Raw genomic sequence first — 24,812 nt, 5'->3', positions numbered from 1 at the left:
TTCTGTCAAGCTTTAGATGAAGAAATCCCGTTTCCAACGAAATCCTCATAGAGCTCCAAATATCCACTTGCAGACTTTACAAACAGAATGTTTCCAAAGTGCTCTATGAAAAGAAAGGTTAAACTCGGTGAGTGGAACACACACATCACCAAGTGGTTTCTGAGAATGATTCTCTGTAGTTTTTATACGAAGATATTTCCTTTTCTGTCGTTGGCCCCAAAGCGCTTGAAATGTCCACTTGCAAATTCCACAAAAAGAGGGTTTCAAATCTGCTCTGTCTAAAGGAAGGTTCAACTCTGTGAGTTGTACAAACGCAAAGCAAAGAACTTACTGAGAATTCTTCTGTCTAGCATTAGATGAAGAAATCCAGTTTCCAATGAAATCCTCAAAGAGGTCCAAATATCCACTTCCAGACATTACAAACAGAGTGTTTCCTAACTACTCTAGGAAAAGAAAGGTTAAACTCTGTGAGTGGAACCCACACATCACAAAGTGGTTTCTGAAAATGATTCTCTCTAGTTTTTATACGAAGATATTTCCTTTTCAACCTTTGGCCCCAAAGCGCTAGAACTCTCCACTTTGAAATTCCACGAAAAGAGGGTTTCAAATCTGCTCTTCCTAAAGAAAGGTTCAACTCTGTGAGTTGTACAAACGCAAAGCAAAGAAGTTTCTGAGAATTCTTCTGTCTAGCATTAGATGAAGAAATCCCGTTTACAACGAAATCCTCAAAGAGGTCCAAATATCCACTTGCAGACTTTACAAACAGAGTGTTTCCAAACTGCTCTATGAAAAGAAAGGTTAAACTCTGTGAGTGGAACGCACACATCACACAGAGGTTTCTGAAAATGATTCTCTGTGGTTTTTATACGAAGATATTTCCTTTTCTACCGTTGGCACTAAAGCGCTTGAAATCTCCACTTGCAAATTCCACAAAAAGAGGGTTTCAAATCTGCTCTTCCTAAAGAAATGTTCAACTCTGTGAGTTGTACACACGCAACCCAAAGAAGTTACTGAGAATTCTTCTGTCTAGCATTAGATGAAGAAATCCCGTTTCCAACGAAATCCTCATAGAGGTCCAAATATCCACTTGCAGACTTTACAAACAGAATGTTTCCAAAGTTCTCTATGAAAACAAAGGTTAAACTCTGTGAGTGGAACGCACACATCACAAAGTGATTTCTGAAAATGATTCTCTGTAGTTTTTATACGAAGATATTTCCTTTTCTACCGTTGGCCCCAAAGCGCTTGAAATCTCCACTTGCAAATTCCACAAATAGAGGGTTTCAAATCTGCTCTTCCTAAAGAAAGGTTCAACTCTGTGAGTTGAACACACGCAGCACAAAGAAGTTACTGAGAATTCTTCTGTCTAGCATTAGATGAAGAAATCCCGTTTCCAACGAAATCCTAAAAGAGGTCCAAATATCCACTTGCAGACTTTACAAACAGAATGTTTCAAAAGTGCTCAATGAAAAGAAAGGTTAAACTCTGTGAGTAGAATGCACACATCACAAAGTGGTTTCTGAGAATGATTCTCTGTAGTTTTTAAACGAAGACATTTCCTTTTCTACCGTTGGCCCCAAATCGGGTGAAATCTCCACTTGCAAATTCCACAAAAAGAAGGTTTCAAATTTGCTCTGTCTAAAGGAGGGTTCAACGCTGTGAGTTGTACACACGCAAAGCAAAGAAGTTACTGAGAATTCTTCTGTCTAGCATTAGATGAAGAAATCCCGTTTCCAACGAAATCCTCAAAGAGGTCCAAATATCCACTTGCAGACTTTACAAACAGAATGTTTCCAAAGAGCTCTATGAAAAGAAAGGTTATACTCTGTGAGTGGAACGCACACATCACAAAGTGGTTTCTGAGAATGATTCTCTGTTGTTTTTATACGAAGATATTTCCTTTTCTACCGTTGGCCCCTAAGCGCTTGAAATGTCCACTTGCAAATTCCACAAAAAGAGGGTTTCAAATCTGCTCTGACTAAAGGAAGGTTCAACTCTGTGAGTTGTACAAACGCAAAGCAAAGAACTTACTGAGAATTCTTCTGTCTAGCATTAGATGAAGAAATCCCGTTTCCAAAGAAATCCTCAAAGAGGTCCAAATATCCACTTGCACACTTTACAAACAGAGTGTTTCCAAACTGCTCTATGAAAAGAAAGGTTAAACTCTGTGAGTGTAACCCACACATCACAAAGAGATTTCTGAAAATGATTCTCTCTAGTTTTTATACGAAGATATTTCCTTTTCTACCGTTGGCCCCAAAGCGCTTGAAATGTCCACTTGCAAATTCCACAAAAAGAGGGTTGCAAATCTGCTCTTCCTAAAGAAAGTTCAACTCTGTGAGTTGTACACATGCAACCCAAAGAAGTTACTGAGAATTCTTCTGTCAAGCTTTAGATGAAGAAATCCCGTTTCCAACGAAATCCTCATAGAGCTCCAAATATCCACTTGCAGACTTTACAAACAGAATGTTTCCAAAGTGCTCTATGAAAAGAAAGGTTAAACTCGGTGAGTGGAACACACACATCACCAAGTGGTTTCTGAGAATGATTCTCTGTAGTTTTTATACGAAGATATTTCCTTTTCTGTCGTTGGCCCCAAAGCGCTTGAAATGTCCACTTGCAAATTCCACAAAAAGAGGGTTTCAAATCTGCTCTGTCTAAAGGAAGGTTCAACTCTGTGAGTTGTACAAACGCAAAGCAAAGAACTTACTGAGAATTCTTCTGTCTAGCATTAGATGAAGAAATCCAGTTTCCAATGAAATCCTCAAAGAGGTCCAAATATCCACTTCCAGACATTACAAACAGAGTGTTTCCTAACTACTCTAGGAAAAGAAAGGTTAAACTCTGTGAGTGGAACCCACACATCACAAAGTGGTTTCTGAAAATGATTCTCTCTAGTTTTTATACGAAGATATTTCCTTTTCAACCTTTGGCCCCAAAGCGCTAGAACTCTCCACTTTGAAATTCCACGAAAAGAGGGTTTCAAATCTGCTCTTCCTAAAGAAAGGTTCAACTCTGTGAGTTGTACAAACGCAAAGCAAAGAAGTTTCTGAGAATTCTTCTGTCTAGCATTAGATGAAGAAATCCCGTTTACAACGAAATCCTCAAAGAGGTCCAAATATCCACTTGCAGACTTTACAAACAGAGTGTTTCCAAACTGCTCTATGAAAAGAAAGGTTAAACTCTGTGAGTGGAACGCACACATCACACAGAGGTTTCTGAAAATGATTCTCTGTGGTTTTTATACGAAGATATTTCCTTTTCTACCGTTGGCACTAAAGCGCTTGAAATCTCCACTTGCAAATTCCACAAAAAGAGGGTTTCAAATCTGCTCTTCCTAAAGAAATGTTCAACTCTGTGAGTTGTACACACGCAACCCAAAGAAGTTACTGAGAATTCTTCTGTCTAGCATTAGATGAAGAAATCCCGTTTCCAACGAAATCCTCATAGAGGTCCAAATATCCACTTGCAGACTTTACAAACAGAATGTTTCCAAAGTTCTCTATGAAAACAAAGGTTAAACTCTGTGAGTGGAACGCACACATCACAAAGTGATTTCTGAAAATGATTCTCTGTAGTTTTTATACGAAGATATTTCCTTTTCTACCGTTGGCCCCAAAGCGCTTGAAATCTCCACTTGCAAATTCCACAAATAGAGGGTTTCAAATCTGCTCTTCCTAAAGAAAGGTTCAACTCTGTGAGTTGAACACACGCAGCACAAAGAAGTTACTGAGAATTCTTCTGTCTAGCATTAGATGAAGAAATCCCGTTTCCAACGAAATCCTAAAAGAGGTCCAAATATCCACTTGCAGACTTTACAAACAGAATGTTTCAAAAGTGCTCAATGAAAAGAAAGGTTAAACTCTGTGAGTAGAATGCACACATCACAAAGTGGTTTCTGAGAATGATTCTCTGTAGTTTTTAAACGAAGACATTTCCTTTTCTACCGTTGGCCCCAAATCGGGTGAAATCTCCACTTGCAAATTCCACAAAAAGAAGGTTTCAAATTTGCTCTGTCTAAAGGAGGGTTCAACGCTGTGAGTTGTACACACGCAAAGCAAAGAAGTTACTGAGAATTCTTCTGTCTAGCATTAGATGAAGAAATCCCGTTTCCAACGAAATCCTCAAAGAGGTCCAAATATCCACTTGCAGACTTTACAAACAGAATGTTTCCAAAGAGCTCTATGAAAAGAAAGGTTATACTCTGTGAGTGGAACGCACACATCACAAAGTGGTTTCTGAGAATGATTCTCTGTTGTTTTTATACGAAGATATTTCCTTTTCTACCGTTGGCCCCTAAGCGCTTGAAATGTCCACTTGCAAATTCCACAAAAAGAGGGTTTCAAATCTGCTCTGACTAAAGGAAGGTTCAACTCTGTGAGTTGTACAAACGCAAAGCAAAGAACTTACTGAGAATTCTTCTGTCTAGCATTAGATGAAGAAATCCCGTTTCCAAAGAAATCCTCAAAGAGGTCCAAATATCCACTTGCACACTTTACAAACAGAGTGTTTCCAAACTGCTCTATGAAAAGAAAGGTTAAACTCTGTGAGTGTAACCCACACATCACAAAGAGATTTCTGAAAATGATTCTCTCTAGTTTTTATACGAAGATATTTCCTTTTCTACCGTTGGCCCCAAAGCGCTTGAAATCTCCACTTGCAAATTCCACAAAAAGATGGTTGCAGATCTGCTCTTCCTAAAGAAAGGTTCAACTCTGTGAGTTGTACACACGCAACCCAAAGAAGTTACTGAGAATTCTTCTGTCTAGCATTAGATGAAGAAATCCCGTTTCCAACGAAATCCTCATAGAGCTCCAAATATCCACTTGCAGACTTTACAAACAGAATGTTTCCAAACTGCTCTATGAAAACAAAGGTTAAACTCTGTGAGTGGAACACACACATCACAAAGTGGTTTCTGAGAATGATTGTCTGTAGTTTTTATACGAAGATATTTCCTTTTCTACCGTTGGCCCCAAAGCGCTTGAAATGTCCACTTGCAAATTCCACAAAAAGAGGGTTTCAAATCTGCTCTGTCTAAAGGAAGGTTCAACTCTGTGAGTTGTACAAACGCAAAGCAAAGAACTTACTGAGAATTCTTCTGTCTAGCATTAGATGAAGAAATCCCGTTTCCAACGAAATCCTCAAAGAGGTCCAAATATCCACTTGCAGACTTAACAAACAGAGTGTATCCAAACTGCTCTATGAAAAGAAAGGTTAAAGTCTGTGAGTGGAACGCACACATCAGAAAATGGTTTCTGAAAATGATTCTCTCTAGTTTTATACGAAGATATTTCCTTTTCAACCGTTGGCCCCAAAGCGCTTGAAATGTCCACTTGCAAATTCCACAAAATGAGGGTTGCAAATCTCCTCTTCCTAAAGAAAGGTTCAACTTTGTGAGATGTACACACGCAACCCAAAGAAGTTACTGAGAATTCTCCTGTCAAGCGTTAGATGAAGAAATCCCGTTTCCAACGAAATCCTCATAGAGCTCCAAATATCCACTTGCAGACTTTACAAACAGAATGTTTCAAAAGTGCTCAACGAAAAGAAAGGCTAAACCCTGTGAGTAGAATGAAAACATCACAAAGTGGTTTCTCAGAATGATTCTCTGTAGTTTTTTTACGAAGATATTTCCTTTTCCACCGTTGGCCCCAAAGCGCTTGAAATGTCCACTTGCAAATTCCACAAAAAGAGGGTTTCAAATCTGCTCTGTCTAAAGGAAGGTTCAACTCTGTGAGTTGTACAAACGCAAAGTAAAGAAGTTTCTGAGAATTATTCTGTCTAGCATTAGATGAAGAAATCCCGTTTCCAACGAAATCCTCAAAGAGGTCCAAATATCCACTTGCAGACTTTACAAACAGAGTGTTTCCAAACTGCTCTATGAAAAGAAAGGTTAAACTCTGTGAGTGGAACGCACACATCACAAAGAGGTTTCTGAAAATGATTCTCTGTAGTTTTTATACGAAGATATTTCCTTTTCTACCGTTGGCCCCAGAGCGCTTGAAATCTCCACTTGCAAATTCCACAAATAGAGGGTTTCAAATCTGCTCTGTCTAAAGGAAGGTTCAACTCTGTGAGTTGTACAAACGCAAAGTAAAGAAGTTTCTGAGAATTATTCTGTCTAGCATTAGATGAAGAAATCCCGTTTCCAACGAAATCCTCAAAGAGGTCCAAATATCCACTTGCAGACTTTACAAACAGAGTGTTTCCAAACTGCTCTATGAAAAGAAAGGTTAAACTCCGTGAGTGGAACGCGCACATCACAAAGTGATTTCTGAAAATGATTCTCTGTAGTTTTTATACGAAGATATTTCCTTTTCTACCGTTGGCCCCAAAGCGCTTGAAATGTCCACTTGCAAATTCCACAAAAAGAGGGTTGCAAATCTGCTCTTCCTAAAGAAAGTTCAACTCTGTGAGTTGTACACATGCAACCCAAAGAAGTTACTGAGAATTCTTCTGTCAAGCTTTAGATGAAGAAATCCCGTTTCCAACGAAATCCTCATAGAGCTCCAAATATCCACTTCCAGACATTACAAACAGAGTGTTTCCTAACTACTCTAGGAAAAGAAAGGTTAAACTCTGTGAGTGGAACCCACACATCACAAAGTGGTTTCTGAAAATGATTCTCTCTAGTTTTTATACGAAGATATTTCCTTTTCAACCTTTGGCCCCAAAGCGCTAGAACTCTCCACTTTGAAATTCCACGAAAAGAGGGTTTCAAATCTGCTCTTCCTAAAGAAAGGTTCAACTCTGTGAGTTGTACAAACGCAAAGCAAAGAAGTTTCTGAGAATTCTTCTGTCTAGCATTAGATGAAGAAATCCCGTTTACAACGAAATCCTCAAAGAGGTCCAAATATCCACTTGCAGACTTTACAAACAGAGTGTTTCCAAACTGCTCTATGAAAAGAAAGGTTAAACTCTGTGAGTGGAACGCACACATCACACAGAGGTTTCTGAAAATGATTCTCTGTAGTTTTTATACGAAGATATTTCCTTTTCTACCGTTGGCACTAAAGCGCTTGAAATCTCCACTTGCAAATTCCACAAAAAGAGGGTTTCAAATCTGCTCTTCCTAAAGAAATGTTCAACTCTGTGAGTTGTACACACGCAAAACAAAGAAGTTACTGAGAATTCTTCTGTCTAGCATTAGATGAAGAAATCCCGTTTCCAACGAAATCCTCATAGAGGTCCAAATATCCACTTGCAGACTTTACAAACAGAATGTTTCCAAAGTTCTCTATGAAAACAAAGGTTAAACTCTGTGAGTGGAACGCACACATCACAAAGTGATTTCTGAAAATGATTCTCTGTAGTTTTTATACGAAGATATTTCCTTTTCTACCGTTGGCCCCAAAGCGCTTGAAATGTCCACTTGCAAATTCCACAAAAAGAGGGTTTCAAATCTGCTCTGACTAAAGGAAGGTTCAACTCTGTGAGTTGTACAAACGCAAAGCAAAGAACTTACTGAGAATTCTTCTGTCTAGCATTAGATGAAGAAATCCCGTTTCCAAAGAAATCCTCAAAGAGGTCCAAATATCCACTTGCACACTTTACAAACAGAGTGTTTCCAAACTGCTCTATGAAAAGAAAGGTTAAACTCTGTGAGTGTAACCCACACATCACAAAGAGATTTCTGAAAATGATTCTCTCTAGTTTTTATACGAAGATATTTCCTTTTCTACCGTTGGCCCCAAAGCGCTTGAAATCTCCACTTGCAAATTCCACAAAAAGATGGTTGCAGATCTGCTCTTCCTAAAGAAAGGTTCAACTCTGTGAGTTGTACACACGCAACCCAAAGAAGTTACTGAGAATTCTTCTGTCTAGCATTAGATGAAAAAATCCCGTTTCCAACGAAATCCTCATAGAGCTCCAAATATCCACTTGCAGACTTTACAAACAGAATGTTTCCAAACTGCTCTATGAAAACAAAGGTTAAACTCTGTGAGTGGAACACACACATCACAAAGTGGTTTCTGAGAATGATTGTCTGTAGTTTTTATACGAAGATATTTCCTTTTCTACCGTTGGCCCCAAAGCGCTTGAAATGTCCACTTGCAAATTCCACAAAAAGAGGGTTTCAAATCTGCTCTGTCTAAAGGAAGGTTCAACTCTGTGAGTTGTACAAACGCAAAGCAAAGAACTTACTGAGAATTCTTCTGTCTAGCATTAGATGAAGAAATCCCGTTTCCAACGAAATCCTCAAAGAGGTCCAAATATCCACTTGCAGACTTAACAAACAGAGTGTATCCAAACTGCTCTATGAAAAGAAAGGTTAAAGTCTGTGAGTGGAACGCACACATCAGAAAGTGGTTTCTGAAAATGATTCTCTCTAGTTTTATACGAAGATATTTCCTTTTCAACCGTTGGCCCCAAAGCGCTTGAAATGTCCACTTGCAAATTCCACAAAATGAGGGTTGCAAATCTCCTCTTCCTAAAGAAAGGTTCAACTTTGTGAGATGTACACACGCAACCCAAAGAAGTTACTGAGAATTCTCCTGTCAAGCGTTAGATGAAGAAATCCCGTTTCCAACGAAATCCTCATAGAGCTCCAAATATCCACTTGCAGACTTTACAAACAGAATGTTTCAAAAGTGCTCAACGAAAAGAAAGGCTAAACCCTGTGAGTAGAATGAAAACATCACAAAGTGGTTTCTCAGAATGATTCTCTGTTGTTTTTTTACGAAGATATTTCCTTTTCCACCGTTGGCCCCAAAGCGCTTGAAATGTCCACTTGCAAATTCCACAAAAAGAGGGTTTCAAATCTGCTCTGTCTAAAGGAAGGTTCAACTCTGTGAGTTGTACAAACGCAAAGTAAAGAAGTTTCTGAGAATTATTCTGTCTAGCATTAGATGAAGAAATCCCGTTTCCAACGAAATCCTCAAAGAGGTCTGAATATCCACTTGCAGACTTTACAAACAGAGTGTTTCCAAACTGCTCTATGAAAAGAAAGGTTAAACTCTGTGAGTGGAACGCACACATCACAAAGAGGTTTCTGAAAATGATTCTCTGTAGTTTTTATACGAAGATATTTCCTTTTCTACCGTTGGCCCCAGAGCGCTTGAAATCTCCACTTGCAAATTCCACAAATAGAGGGTTTCAAATCTGCTCTTCCTAAAGAAAGGTTCAACTCTGTGAGTTGAACACACGCAACCCAAAGAAGTTACTGAGAATTCTTCTGTCTAGCATTAGATGAAGAAATCCCGTTTCCAACGAAATCCTCAAAGAGGTCCAAATATCCACTTGCAGACTATACAATCAGAGTGTTTCCAAACTGTTCTATGAAAAGAAAGGTTAAACTCTGTGAGTGGAACGCGCACATCACAAAGTGATTTCTGAAAATGATTCTCTGTAGTTTTTATACGAAGATATTTCCTTTTCTACCGTTGGCCCCAAAGCGCTTGAAATGTCCACTTGCAAATTCCACAAAAAGAGGGTTGCAAATCTGCTCTTCCTAAAGAAAGTTCAACTCTGTGAGTTGTACACATGCAACCCAAAGAAGTTACTGAGAATTCTTCTGTCAAGCTTTAGATGAACAAATCCCGTTTCCAACGAAATCCTCATAGAGCTCCAAATATCCACTTGCAGACTTTACAAACAGAATGTTTCCAAAGTGCTCTATGAAAAGAAAGGTTAAACTCTGTGAGTGGAACACACACATCACCAAGTGGTTTCTGAGAATGATTCTCTGTAGTTTTTATACGAAGATATTTCCTTTTCTGTCGTTGGCCCCAAAGCGCTTGAAATGTCCACTTGCAAATTCCACAAAAAGAGGGTTTCAAATCTGCTCTGTCTAAAGGAAGGTTCAACTCCGTGAGTTGTACACACGCAAAGCAAAGAACTTACTGAGAATTCTTCTGTCTAGCATTAGATGAAGAAATCCAGTTTCCAATGAAATCCTCAAAGAGGTCCAAATATCCACTTCCAGACATTACAAACAGAGTGTTTCCTAACTGCTCTATGAAAAGAAAGGTTAAACTCTGTGAGTGGAACCCACACATCACAAAGTGGTTTCTGAAAATGATTCTCTCTAGTTTTTATACGAGGATATTTCCTTTTCAACCTTTGGCCCCAAAGCGCTAGAACTGTCCACTTTGAAATTCCACGAAAAGAGGGTTTCAAATCTGCTCTTCCTAAAGAAAGGTTCAACTCTGTGAGTTGTACAAACGCAAAGCAAAGAAGTTTCTGAGAATTCTTCTGTCTAGCATTAGATGAAGAAATCCCGTTTCCAACGAAATCCTCAAAGAGGTCCAAATATCCACTTGCAGACTTTACAAACAGAATGTTTCAAAAGTGCTCAACGAAAAGAAAGGTTAAACTCTGTGAGTAGAATGCACACATCACAAAGTGGTTTCTGAGAATGATTCTCTGTAGTTTTTAAACGAAGACATTTCCTTTTCTACCGTTGGCCCCAAGTTGGGTGAAATCTCCACTTGCAAATTCCACAAAAAGAAGGTTTCAAATTTGCTCCGTCTAAAGGAGGGTTCAACTCTGTGAGTTGTACACACGCAAAGCAAAGAAGTTACTGAGAATTCTTCTGTCTAGCATTAGATGAAGAAATCCCGTTTCCAACGAAATCCTCAAAGAGGTCCAAATATCCACTTGCAGACTTTACAAACAGAATGTTTCCAAAGAGCTCTATGAAAAGAAAGGTTATACTCTGTGAGTGGAACGCACACATCACAAAGTGGTTTCTGAGAATGATTCTCTGTTGTTTTTATACGAAGATATTTCCTTTTCTACCGTTGGCCCCAATGCGCTTGAAATGTCCACTTACAAATTCCACAAAAAGGGGGTTTCAAATCTGCTCTGACTAAAGGAAGGTTCAACTCTGTGAGTTGTACAAACGCAAAGCAAAGAACTTACTGAGAATTCTTCTGTCTAGCATTAGATGAAGAAATCCCGTTTCCAAAGAAATCCTAAAAGAGGTCCAAATATCCTCTTGCAGACTTTACAAACAGAGTGTTTCCAAACTGCTCTATGAAAAGAAAGGTTATACTCTGTGAGTGGAACGCACACATCACAAAGTGGTTTCTGAGAATGATTCTCTGTAGTTTTTATACGAAGATATTTCCTTTTCTACCGTTGGCCCCAAAGCGCTTGAAATCTCCACTTGCAAATTCCACAAAAAGAGGGTTTCAAATCTGCTCTGACTAAAGGAAAGTTCAACTCTGTGAGTTGTACAAACGCAAAGCAAAGAACTTACTGAGAATTCTTCTGTCTAGCATTAGATGAACAAATCCCGTTTCCAAAGAAATCCTCAAAGAGGTCCAAATATCCACTTGCAGACTTTACAAACAGAGTGTTTCCAAACTGCTCTATGAAAAGAAAGGTTAAACTCTGTGAGTGGAACGCACACATCAGAAAGAGGTTTCTGAAAATGATTCTCTGTAGTTTTTATACGAAGATATTTGCTTTTCTACCGTTGGCCCCTAAGCGCTTGAAATCTCCACTTGCAAATTCCACAAATAGAGGGTTTCAAATCTGCTCTTCCTAAAGAAAGGTTCAACTCTGCGAGTTGAACACACGCAACACAAAGAAGTTACTGAGAATTCTTCTGTCTAGCATTAGATGAAGAAATCCCCTTTCCAACGAAATCCTCAAAGAGGTCCAAATATCCACTTGCAGACTTTACAAACAGAGTGTTTCCAAAGTGCTCAATGAAAAGAAAGGTTAAACCCTGTTAGTGGAACGCACACATCAGAAAGTGGTTTCTGAAAATGATTCTCTCTAGTTTTTATACGAAGATATTTCCTTTTCTACCGTTGGCCCCAAAGCGCTTGAAATGTCCACTTGCAAATTCCACAAAAAGAGGGTTTCAAATCTGCTCTGACTAAAGGAAGGTTCAACTCTGTGAGTTGTACAAACGCAAAGCAAAGAACTTACTGAGAATTCTTCTGTCTAGCATTAGATGAAGAAATCCCGTTTCCAAAGAAATCCTCATAGAGGTCCAAATATCCACTTGCAGACTTTACAAACAGAGTGTTTCCAAACTGGTCTATGAAAAGAAAGGTTAAACTCTGTGAGTGGAACGCACACATCAGAAAGAGGTTTCTGAAAATGATTCTCTGTAGTTTTTATACGAAGATATTTCCTTTTCTACCGTTGGCCCCAAAGCGCTTGAAATCTCCACTTGCAAATTCCACAAATAGAGGGTTTCAAATCTGCTCTTCCTAAAGAAAGGTTCAACTCTGTGAGTTGTACACACGCAACCCAAAGAAGTTACTGAGAATTCTTCTGTCTAGCATTAGATGAAGAAATCCCGTTTCCAACGAAATCCTCATAGAGCTCCAAATATCCACTTGCAGACTTTACAAACAGAGTGTTTCCAAAGTGCTCAATGAAAAGAAAGGTTAAACCCTGTTAGTGGAACGCACACATCAGAAAGTGGTTTCTGAAAATGATTCTCTCTAGTTTTTATACGAAGATATTTCCTTTTCTACCGTTGGCCCCAAAGCGCTTGAAAAGTCCACTTGAAAATTCCACCAAAAGAGGGTTTCAAATCTGCTCTTCCTAAAGAAAGGTTCAACTCTGTGAGTTGTACACACGCAACCCAAAGAAGTTACTGAGAATTCTTCTGTCTAGCATTACATGAAGAAATACCGTTTCCAACGAAATCCTCATAGAGCTCCAAATATCCACTTGCAGACTGTACAAACAGAATGTTTCCAAACTGCTCTATGAAAACAAAGGTTAAACTCTGTGAGTGGAACACACACATCACAAAGAGGTTTCTGAAAATCATTCTCTGTAGTTTTTATACGAAGATATCTCCTTTTCTACCGTTGGCCCCAGAGCGCTTGAAATCTCCACTTGCAAATTCCACAAATAGAGGGTTTCAAATCTGCTCTTCCTAAAGAAAGGTTCAACTCTGTGAGTTGAACACACGCAACCCAAAGAAGTTACTGAGAATTCTTCTGTCTAGCATTAGATGAAGAAATCCCGTTTCCAACGAAATCCTCAAAGAGGTCCAAATATCCACTTGCAGACTATACAATCAGAGTGTTTCCAAACTGCTCTATGAAAAGAAAGGTTAAACTCTGTGAGTGGAACGCGCACATCACAAAGTGATTTCTGAAAATGATTCTCTGTAGTTTTTATACGAAGATATTTCCTTTTCTACCGTTGGCCCCAAAGCGCTTGAAATGTCCACTTGCAAATTCCACAAAAAGAGGGTTGCAAATCTGCTCTTCCTAAAGAAAGTTCAACTCTGTGAGTTGTACACATGCAACCCAAAGAAGTTACTGAGAATTCTTCTGTCAAGCTTTAGATGAACAAATCCCGTTTCCAACGAAATCCTCATAGAGCTCCAAATATCCACTTGCAGACTTTACAAACAGAATGTTTCCAAAGTGCTCTATGAAAAGAAAGGTTAAACTCTGTGAGTGGAACACACACATCACCAAGTGGTTTCTGAGAATGATTCTCTGTAGTTTTTATACGAAGATATTTCCTTTTCTGTCGTTGGCCCCAAAGCGCTTGAAATGTCCACTTGCAAATTCCACAAAAAGAGGGTTTCAAATCTGCTCTGTCTAAAGGAAGGTTCAACTCTGTGAGTTGTACAAACGCAAAGCAAAGAACTTACTGAGAATTCTTCTGTCTAGCATTAGATGAAGAAATCCAGTTTCCAATGAAATCCTCAAAGAGGTCCAAATATCCACTTCCAGACATTACAAACAGAGTGTTTCCTAACTGCTCTATGAAAAGAAAGGTTAAACTCTGGGAGTGGAACCCACACATCACAAAGTGGTTTCTGAAAATGATTCTCTCTAGTTTTTATACGAAGATATTTCCTTTTCAACCTTTGGCCCCAAAGCGCTAGAACTGTCCACTTTGAAATTCCACGAAAAGAGGGTTTCAAATCTGCTCTTCCTAAAGAAAGGTTCAACTCTGTGAGTTGTACAAACGCAAAGCAAAGAAGTTTCTGAGAATTCTTCTGTCTAGCATTAGATGAAGAAATCCCGTTTCCAACGAAATCCTCAAAGAGGTCCAAATATCCACTTGCAGACTTTACAAACAGAATGTTTCAAAAGTGCTCAACGAAAAGAAAGGTTAAACTCTGTGAGTAGAATGCACACATCACAAAGTGGTTTCTGAGAATGATTCTCTGTAGTTTTTAAACGAAGACATTTCCTTTTCTACCGTTGGCCCCAAGTTGGGTGAAATCTCCACTTGCAAATTCCACAAAAAGAAGGTTTCAAATTTGCTCTGTCTAAAGGAGGGTTCAACTCTGTGAGTTGTACACACGCAAAGCAAAGAAGTTACTGAGAATTCTTCTGTCTAGCATTAGATGAAGAAATCCCGTTTCCAACGAAATCCTCAAAGAGGTCCAAATATCCACTTGCAGACTTTACAAACAGAATGTTTCCAAAGAGCTCTATGAAAAGAAAGGTTATACTCTGTGAGTGGAACGCACACATCACAAAGTGGTTTCTGAGAATGATTCTCTGTTGTTTTTATACGAAGATATTTCCTTTTCTACCGTTGGCCCCAATGCGCTTGAAATGTCCACTTACAAATTCCACAAAAAGGGGGTTTCAAATCTGCTCTGACTAAAGGAAGGTTCAACTCTGTGAGTTGTACAAACGCAAAGCAAAGAACTTACTGAGAATTCTTCTGTCTAGCATTAGATGAAGAAATCCCGTTTCCAAAGAAATCCTCAAAGAGGTCCAAATATCCACTTGCAGACTTTACAAACAGAGTGTTTCCAAACTGCTCTATGAAAAGAAAGGTTATACTCTGTGAGTGGAACGCACACATCACAAAGTGGTTTCTGAGAATGATTCTCTGTAGTTTTTATACGAAGATATTTCCTTTTCTACCGTTGGCCCCAAAGCGCTTGAAATCTCCACTTGCAAATTCCACAAAAAGAGGGTTTCAAATCTGCTCTGACTAAAGGAAGGTTCAACTCTGTGAGTTGTACAAACGCAAAGCAAAGAACTTACTGAGAATTCTTCTGTCTAGCATTAGATGAAGAAATCCCGTTTCCAAAGAAATCCTCAAAGAGGTCCAAATATCCACTTGCAGACTTTACAAACAGAGTGTTTACAAACTGCTCTATGAAAAGAAAGGTTAAACTCTGTGAGTGGAACGCACACATCAGAAAGAGGTTTCTGAAAATGATTCTCTGTAGTTTTTATACGAAGATATTTCCTTTTCTACCGTTGGCCCCTAAGCGCTTGAAATCTCCACTTGCAAATTCCACAAATAGAGGGTTTCAAATCTGCTCTTCCTAAAGAAAGGTTCAACTCTGCGAGTTGAACACACGCAACACAAAGAAGTTACTGAGAATTCTTCTGTCTAGCATTAGATGAAAAAATCCCCTTTCCAACGAAATCCTCAAAGAGGTCCAAATATCCACTTGCAGACTTTACAAACAGAGTGTTTCCAAAGTGCTCAATGAAAAGAAAGGTTAAACCCTGTTAGTGGAACGCACACATCAGAAAGTGGTTTCTGAAAATGATTCTCTCTAGTTTTTATACGAAGATATTTCCTTTTCTACCGTTGGCCCCAAAGCGCTTGAAATGTCCACTTGCAAATTCCACAAAAAGAGGGTTTCAAATCTGCTCTGACTAAAGGAAGGTTCAACTCTGTGAGTTGTACAAACGCAAAGCAAAGAACTTACTGAGAATTCTTCTGTCTAGCATTAGATGAAGAAATCCCGTTTCCAAGGAAATCCTCAAAGAGGTCCAAATATCCACTTGCAGACTTTACAAACAGAGTGTTTCCAAACTGCTCTATGAAAAGAAAGGTTAAACTCTGTGAGTGGAACGCACACATCAGAAAGAGGTTTCTGAAAATGATTCTCTGTAGTTTTTATACGAAGATATTTCCTTTTCTACCGTTGGGCCCAAAGCGCTTGAAATCTCCACTTGCAAATTCCACAAATAGAGGGTTTCAAATCTGCTCTTCCTAAAGAAAGGTTCAATTCTGCGAGTTGAACACACGCAACACAAAGAAGTTACTGAGAATTCTTCTGTCTAGCATTAGATGAAGAAATCCCCTTTCCAACGAAATCCACAAAGAGGTCCAAATATCCACTTGCAGACTGTACAAACAGAGTGTTTCCAAAGTTCTCAATGAAAAGAAAGGTTAAACCCTGTTAGTGGAACGCACACATCAGAAAGTGGTTTCTGAAAATGATTCTCTCCAGTTTTTATACGAAGATATTTCCTTTTCTACCGTTGGCCCCAAAGCGCTTGAAAAGTCCACTTGAAAATTCCACCAAAAGAGGGTTTCAAATCTGCTCTTCCTAAAGAAAGGTTCAACTCTGTGAGTTGTACACACGCAACCCAAAGAAGTTACTGAGAATTCTTCTGTCTAGCATTAGATGAAGAAATCCCGTTTCGAACGAAATCCTCATAGAGCTCCAAATATCCACTGGCAGACTGTACAAAGAGAATGTTTCCAAACTGCTCTATGAAAACAAAGGTTAAACTCTGTGAGTGGAACACACACATCACAAAGTGGTTTCTGAGAATGATTCTCTGTAGTTTTTATACGAAGATATTTCCTTTTCTACCGTTGGCCCCAAAGCGCTTGAAATGTCCACTTGCAAATTCCACAAAAAGAGGGTTTCAAATCTGCTCTGTCTAAAGGAAGGTTCAACTCTGTGAGTTGTACAAACGCAAAGCAAAGAACTTACTGAGAATTCTTGTGTCTAGCATTAGATGAAGAAATCCCGTTTCCAACGAAATCCTCAAAGAGGTCCAAATATCCACTTGCAGACTTTACAAACAGAGTGTATCCAAACTGCTCTATGAAAAGAAAGGTTAAACTCTGTGAGTGGAACGCACACATCACAAAGAGGTTTCTGAAAATGATTCTCTGTAGTTTTTTTACGAAGATATTTCCTTTTCTACCGTTGGCACTAAAGCGCTTGAAATCTCCACTTGCAAATTCCACAAAAAGAGGGTTTCAAATCTGCTCTTCCTAAAGAAATGTTCAACTCTGTGAGTTGTACACACGCAACCCAAAGAAGTTACTGAGAATTCTTCTGTCTAGCATTAGATGAAGAAATCCCGTTTCCAACGAAATCCTAAAAGAGGTCCAAATATCCACTTGCAGACTTTACAAACAGAATGTTTCAAAAGTGCTCAACGAAAAGAAAGGTTAAACTCTGTGAGTAGCATGCACACATCACAAAGTGGTTTCTGAGAATGATTCTCTGTAGTTTTTAAACGAAGACATTTCCTTTTCTACCGTTGTCCCCAAATCGGGAGAAATCTCCACTAGCAAATTCCACAAAAAGAAGGTTTCAAATTTGCTCTGTCTAAAGGAGCGTTCAACTCTGTGAGTTGTACACACGCAAAGCAAAGAAGTTACTGAGAATTCTTCTGTCTAGCATTAGATGAAGAAATCCCGTTTCCAACGAAATCCTCAAAGAGGTCCAAATATCCACTTGCAGACTTTACAAACAGAATGTTTCCAAAGAGCTCTATGAAAAGAAAGGTTATACTCTGTGAGTGGAACGCACACATCACAAAGTGGTTTCTGAGAATGATTCTCTGTTGTTTTTATACGAAGATATTTCCTTTTCTACCGTTGGCCCCAAAGCACTTGAAATGTCCACTTGCAAATTCCACAAAAAGAGGGTTTCAAATCTGCTCTGACTAAAGGAAGGTTCAACTCTGTGAGTTGTACAAACGCAAAGCAAAGAACTTACTGAGAATTCTTCTGTCTAGCATTAGATGAAGAAATCCCGTTTCCAAAGAAATCCTCAAAGAGGTCCAAATATCCACTTGCAGACTTAACAAACAGAGTGTTTACAAACTGCTCTATGAAAAGAAAGGTTAAACTCTGTGAGTGGAACGCACACATCAGAAAGAGGTTTCTGAAAATGATTCTCTGTAGTTTTTATACGAAGATATTTCCTTTTCTACCGTTGGCCCCAAAGCGCTTGAAATCTCCACTTGCAAATTCCACAAATAGAGGGTTTCAAATCTGCTCTTCCTAAAGAAAGGTTCAACTCTGCGAGTTGAACACACGCAACACAAAGAAGTTACTGAGAATTCTTCTGTGTAGCATTAGATGAAGAAATCCCCTTTCCAACGAAATCCTCAAAGAGGTCCAAATATCCACTTGCAGACTTCACAAACAGAGTGTTTCCAAAGTGCTCAATGAAAAGAAAGGTTAAACCCTGTTAGTGGAACGCACACATCAGAAAGTGGTTTCTGAAAATGATTCTCTCTAGTTTTTATACGAAGATATTTCCTTTTCTACCGTTGGCCCCAAAGCGCTTGAAAAGTCCACTTGAAAATTCCACCAAAAGAGGGTTTCAAATCTGCTCTTCCTAAAGAAAGGTTCAACTCTGTGAGTTGTACACACGCAACCCAAAGAAGTTACTGAGAATTCTTCTGTCTAGCATTAGATGAAGAAATCCCGTTTCCAACGAAATCCTCATAGAGCTCCAAATATCCACTTGCAGACTGTACAAACAGAATGTTTCCAAACTGCTCTATGAAAACAAAGGTTAAACTCTGTGAGTGGAACACACACATCACAAAGTGGTATCTGAGAATGATTCTCTGTAGTTTTTATACGAAGATATCTCCTTTTCTACCGTTGGCCCCAAAGCGCTTGAAATGTCCACTTGCAAATTCCACAAAAAGAGGGTTTCAAATCTGCTCTGTCTAAAGGAAGGTTCAACTCTGTGAGTTGTACAAACGCAAAGCAAAGAACTTACTGAGAATTCTTGTGTCTAGCATTAGATGAAGAAATCCCGTTTCCAACGAAATCCTCAAAGAGGTCCAAATATCCACTTGCAGACTATACAATCAGAGTGTTTCCAAACTGCTCTATGAAAAGAAAGGTTAAACTCTGTGAGTGGAACGCGCACATCACAAAGTGATTTCTGAAAATGATTCTCTGTAGTTTTTATACGAAAATATTTCCTTTTCTACCGTTGGCCCCAAAGCGCTTGAAATGTCCACTTGCAAATTCCACAAAAAGAGGGTTGCAAATCTGCTCTTCCTAAAGAAAGTTCAACTCTGTGAGTTGTACACATGCAACCCAAAGAAGTTACTGAGAATTCTTCTGTCAACCTTTAGATGAAGAAATCCCGTTTCCAACGAAATCCTCATAGAGCTACAAATATCCACTTGCAGACTTTACAAACAGAATGTTTCCAAAGTGCTCTATGAAAAGAAAGGTTAAACTCTGTGAGTGGAACACACACATCACCAAGTGGTTTCTGAGAATGATTCTCTGTAGTTTTTATCCGAAGATATTTCCTTTTCTATCGTTGGCCCCAAAGCGCTTGAAATGTCCACTTGTAAATTCCACAAAAAGAGGGTTTCAAATCTGCTCTGTCTAAAGGAAGGTTCAACTCTGTGAGTTGTACAAACGCAAAGCAAAGAACTTACTGAGAATTCTTCTGTCTAGCATTAGATGAAGAAATCCCGTTTCCAATGAAATCCTCAAAAAGGTCCAAATATCCACTTCCAGACATTACAAACAGAGTGTTTCCTAACTGCTCTATGAAAAGAAAGGTTAAACTCTGTGAGTGGAACCCACACATCACAAAGTGGTTTCTGAAAATGATTCTCTCTAGTTTTTATACGAAGATATTTCCTTTTCAACCTTTGGCCCCAAAGCGCTAGAACTGTCCACTTTGAAATTCCCCGAAAAGAGGATTTCAAATCTGCTCTTCCTAAAGAAATGTTCAACTCTGTGAGTTGTACAAACGCAAAGCAAAGAAGTTTCTGAGAATTCTTCTGTCTAGCATTAGATGAAGAAATCCCGTTTCCAACGAAATCCTCAAAGAGGTCCAAATATCCACTTGCAGACTTTAGAAACAGAGTGTTTCCAAACTGCTCTATGAAAAGAAAGGTTAAACTCTGTGAGTGGAACGCACACATCACAAAGAGGTTTCTGAAAATGATTCTCTGTAGTTTTTATACGAAGATATTTCCTTTTCTACCGTTGGCACTAAAGCGCTTGAAATCTCCACTTGCAAATTCCACAAAAAGAGGGTTTCAAATCTGCTCTTCCTAAAGAAAGGTTCAACTCTGTGAGTAGTACACACGCAAACCAAAGAAGTTACTGAGAATTCTTCTGTCTAGCATTAGATGAAGAAATCCCGTTTCCAACGAAATCCTCATAGTGGTCCAAATATCCACTTGCAGACTTTACAAACAGAATGTTTCCAAAGTTCTCTATGAAAACAAAGGTTAAACTCTGTGAGTGGAACGCACACATCACAAAGTGATTTCTGAAAATGATTCTCTGTAGTTTTTATACGAAGATATTTCCTTTTCTACCGTTGGCCCCAAAGCGCTTGAAATCTCCACTTGCAAATTCCACAAATAGAGGGTTTCAAATCTGCTCTTCCTAAAGAAAGGTTCAACTCTGTGAGTTGAACACACGCAACACAAGAATTTACTGAGAATTCTTCTGTCTAGCATTAGATGAAGAAATCCCGTTTCCAACAAAATCCTAAAAGAGGTCCAAATATCCACTTGCAGACTTTACAAACAGAATGTTTCAAAAGTGCTCAATGAAAAGAAAGGTTAAACTCTGTGAGTAGAATGCACACATCACAAAGTGGTTTCTGAGAATGATTCTCTGTAGTTTTTAAACGAAGACATTTCCTTTTCTACCGTTGGCCCCAAATCGGGTGAAATCTCCACTTGCAAATTCCACAAAAAGAAGGTTTCAAATTTGCTCTGTCTAAAGGAGGGTTCAACTCTGTGAGTTGTACACACGCAAAGCAAAGAAGTTACTGAGAATTCTTCTGTCTAGCATTAGATGAAGAAATCCCGTTTCCAACGAAATCCTCAAAGAGGTCCAAATATCCACTTGCAGACTTTACAAACAGAATGTTTCCAAAGAGCTCTATGAAAAGAAAGGTTATACTCTGTGACTGGAACGCACACATCACAAAGTGGTTTCTGAGAATGATTCTCTGTTGTTTTTATACGAAGATATTTCCTTTTCTACCGTTGGCCCCAAAGCGCTTGAAATGTCCACTTGCAAATACCACAAAAAGAAGGTTGCAAATCTGCTCTGTCTAAAGAAAGGTTCAACTCTGTGAGTTGTACAAACGCAAAGCAAAGAACTTACTGAGAATTCTTCTGTCAAGCTTTAGATGAAGAAATCCCGTTAGAAACGTAATCCTCATAGAGGTCCAAATATCCACTTGCAGACATTGCAAACAGAATGTTTCCAAAGTGCTCTATGAAAAGAAAGTTTAAACTCTGTGAGTGGAACCCACACATCACAAAGTGGTTTCTGAGAATGATTCTCTGTAGTTTTTATACGAAGATATTTCCTTTTCTACCGTTGCCCCAAAAGCACTTGAAATGTCCACTTGCAAATTCCACAAAAAGAGGGTTTCAAATCTGCTCTGTCTAAAGGAAGGTTCAACTCTGTGAGTTTTACAAACTCAAAGCAAAGAACTTACTGAGAATTCTTCTGTCAAGCATTAGATGAAGAAATCCCGTTTCCAACGATATCCTCAAAGAGGTCAAAATATCCACTTGCAGACTTTACAAACAGAGTGTTTCCAAACTGCTCTATGAAAAGAAAGGTTAAACTCTGTGAGTGGAACGCACACATCACAAAGTGGCTTCTGAAAATGATTCTCTCCAGTTTTTATACGAAGATATTTCCTTTTCTACCGTTGGCCCCAAAGCGCTTGAAATGCCCACTTGCAAATTCCACATTAAGAGGGTTGCAAATCTGCTCTTCCTAAAGAAAGGTTCAACTCTGTGAGTTGTACACATGCAACCCAAAGAAGTTACTGAGAATTCTTCTCTCAAGCTTTAGATGAAGAAATCCTGTTTCCAACGAAATCCTCATAGAGCTCCAAATATCCACTTGCAGATTTACAAACAGAATGTTTCCAAAGTGCTCTATGAAAAGAAAGGTTAAACTCTGTGAGTGGAACACACACATCACAAAGTGGTTTCTGAGAATGATTCTCTGTAGTTTTTATACGAAGATATTTCCTTTTCTACCATTGGCCCAAAAGCGCTTGAAATGTCCACTTGCAAATTCCACAAAAAGAGGGTTTCAAATCTGCTCTGTCTAAAGGAAGGTTCAACTCTGTGAGTTGTACAAACTCATAGCAAAGAACTTACTGAGAATTCTTGTGTCTAGCATTAGAAGAAGAAATCCCGTTTCCAACGAAATCTTCAAAGAGGTCCAAATATCCACTTGCAGACTTTACAAACAGAGTGTATCCAAACTGCTCTATGAAAAGAAAGGTTAAACTCTGTGAATGGAGCGCACACATCACAAAGTGGTTTCTGAAAATGATTCTCTTTAGTTTTTATATGAAGATATTTACTTTTCTACGTTTGGCCCCAAAGCGCTTGAAATGTCCACTTGCAAATTCCACAAATAGAGGGTTTCAAATTTGCTCTGTCTAAAGGAAGGTTCAACTCTGTGAGTTGTACAAATGCAAAGCAAAGAACTTACTGAGAATTCTTCTGTCTAGCATTAGACGAAGAAATCCCGTTTCCAAGGAAATCCTCAAAGAGGTATAAATATCCACTTCCAGACTTTACAAACAGAGTGTTTCCAAAGTGCTCTATGAAAGGAAAGGTTAAACTCTGTTAGTGGAACGCACACATCCCAAAGTGGTTTTTGAAAATGATTCTCTTTAGTTTTTATACGAAGATATTTCCTTTTCTACCTTTGGCCCCAAAGCGCTTGAAATGTCCACTTGCAAATTCCACAAATAGAGGGTTTCAAATCTGCTCTGTCTAAAGGAAGGTTCAACTCTGTGAGTTGTACAAACGCAAAGCAAAGAACTTACTGAGAATTCTTCTGTCTAGCATTAGATGAAGAAATCCCGTTTCCAAAGAAATCCTCAAAGAGGTCAAATTATCCACTTGCAGACTTTACAAACAGAGTGTTTCCAAACTGCTCTATGAAAAGAAAGGTTAAACTCTGTGAGTGGAACGCACACATCACAAAGTGATTTCTGAAAATGATTCTCTCTAGTTTTTATACGAAGATATTTCCTTTCCTACCGTTGGCACCAAAGCGCTTAAAATGTCCGCTTGCAAATTCCACAAAAAGAGGGTATCAAATCTGCTCTGAATAAAGGTAGGTTCAACTCTGTGAGTTGTACAAACGCAAAGCAAACAAGCTTCTGAGAATACTTCTGTCTAGCATTAGATGAAGAAATCCCGTTTCCAAAGAAATCCTCCAAGAAGTCCAAATATCCACTTGCAGACTTTACAAACAGAGTGTTTCCAATTTGCTCTATGACAAGAAAGGTTAAACCTGTGAGTGGAATGCACACATCACAAAGAGGTTTCTGTAAATGATTCTCTGTAGTTTTTATACGAAGATATTTCCTTTTCTACCGTTGGCCCCAAAGCGCTTGAAATCTCCACTCGCAAATTCCACAAAAAGAGGGTTTCAAATCTGCTCTTCCTAAAGAAAGGTTCAACTCTGTGAGTTGAACACACGCAACCCAAAGAAGTTACTGAGAATTCTTCTGTCTACCATTAGATGAAGAAATCCCGTTTCCAACGAAATCCTCAAAGAGGTCCAAATATCCACTTGCAGACTTTACAAACAGAATGTTTCCAAAGTGCTCTATGAAAACAAAGGTTAAACTGTGTGAGTGGAACACACACATCACAAAGTGGTTTCTGAGAATGATTCTCTGTAGTTTTTATACGAAGATATTTCCTTTTCTACTGTTGGCCCCAAAGCGCTTGAAATGTCCACTTGCAAATTCCACAAAAAGAGGCTTTCAAATCTGCTCTGTCCAAAGGAAGGTTCAACTCTGTGAGTTTTACACACGCAAAACAAAGAAGATACTGAGAATTCTTCTGTCTAGCATTAGATGAAAAATCCCGTTTCCAACGAAATCCTCAAAGAGGTATAAATATCCACTTCCAGACTTTACAAACAGAGTGTTTCCAAAGTGCTCTATGAAAGGAAAGGTTAAACTCTGTTAGTGGAACGCACACATCCCAAAGTGGTTTTTGAAAATGATTCTCTTTAGTTTTTATACGAAGATATTTCCTTTTCTACCTTTGGCCCCAAAGCGCTTGAAATGTCCACTTCCAAATTCCACAAATAGAGGGTTTCAAATCTGCTCTGTCTAAAGGAAGGTTCAACTCTGTGAGTTGTACAAACGCAAAGCAAAGAAGCTTCTGAGAATACTTCTGTCTAGCATTAGATGAAGAAATCCCGTTTCCAAAGAAATCCTCCAAGAAGTCCAAATATCCACTTGCAGACTTTACAAACAGAGTGTTTCCAATTTGCTCTATGACAAGAAAGTTTAAACCTGTGAGTGGAATGCACACATCACAAAGAGGTTTCTGAAAATGATTCTCTCTAGTTTTTATACGAAGATATTTCCTTTTCTACCGTTGGCCCCAAAGCGCTTGAAATCTCCACTCGCAAATTCCACAAAAAGAAGGTTTCAAATCTGCTCTTCCTAAAGAAAGGTTCAACTCTGTGAGTTGAACACACGCAACCCAAAGAAGTTACTGAGAATTCTTCTGTCTAGCATTAGATGAAGAAATCCCGTTTCCAACGAAATCCTCAAAGAGGTCTAAATATCCACTTGCAGACTTTACAAACAGAGTGTTTCAAAAGTGCTCAATGAAAAGAAAGGTTAAACCCTGTTAGTGGAACGCACACATCAGAAAGTGGTTTCTGAAAATGATTCTCTCTAGTTTTTATACGAAGATATTTCCTTTTATACCGTTGGCCCCAAACGGCTTGAAATCTCCACTTGCATATTCCACAAAAAGAGGGTTTCAAATCTGCTCTTCCTAAAGAAAGGTTCAACTCTGTGAGTTGTACACACGCAACCCAAAGAAGTTACTGAGAATTCTTCT

Source organism: Gorilla gorilla, chromosome 10 (assembly GCF_029281585.2).
Source record: "Gorilla gorilla gorilla isolate KB3781 chromosome 10, NHGRI_mGorGor1-v2.1_pri, whole genome shotgun sequence".
Classification (NCBI taxonomy): Eukaryota; Metazoa; Chordata; class Mammalia; order Primates; family Hominidae; genus Gorilla; species Gorilla gorilla.
Note: the sequence above shows the minus strand (reverse complement) of the source record.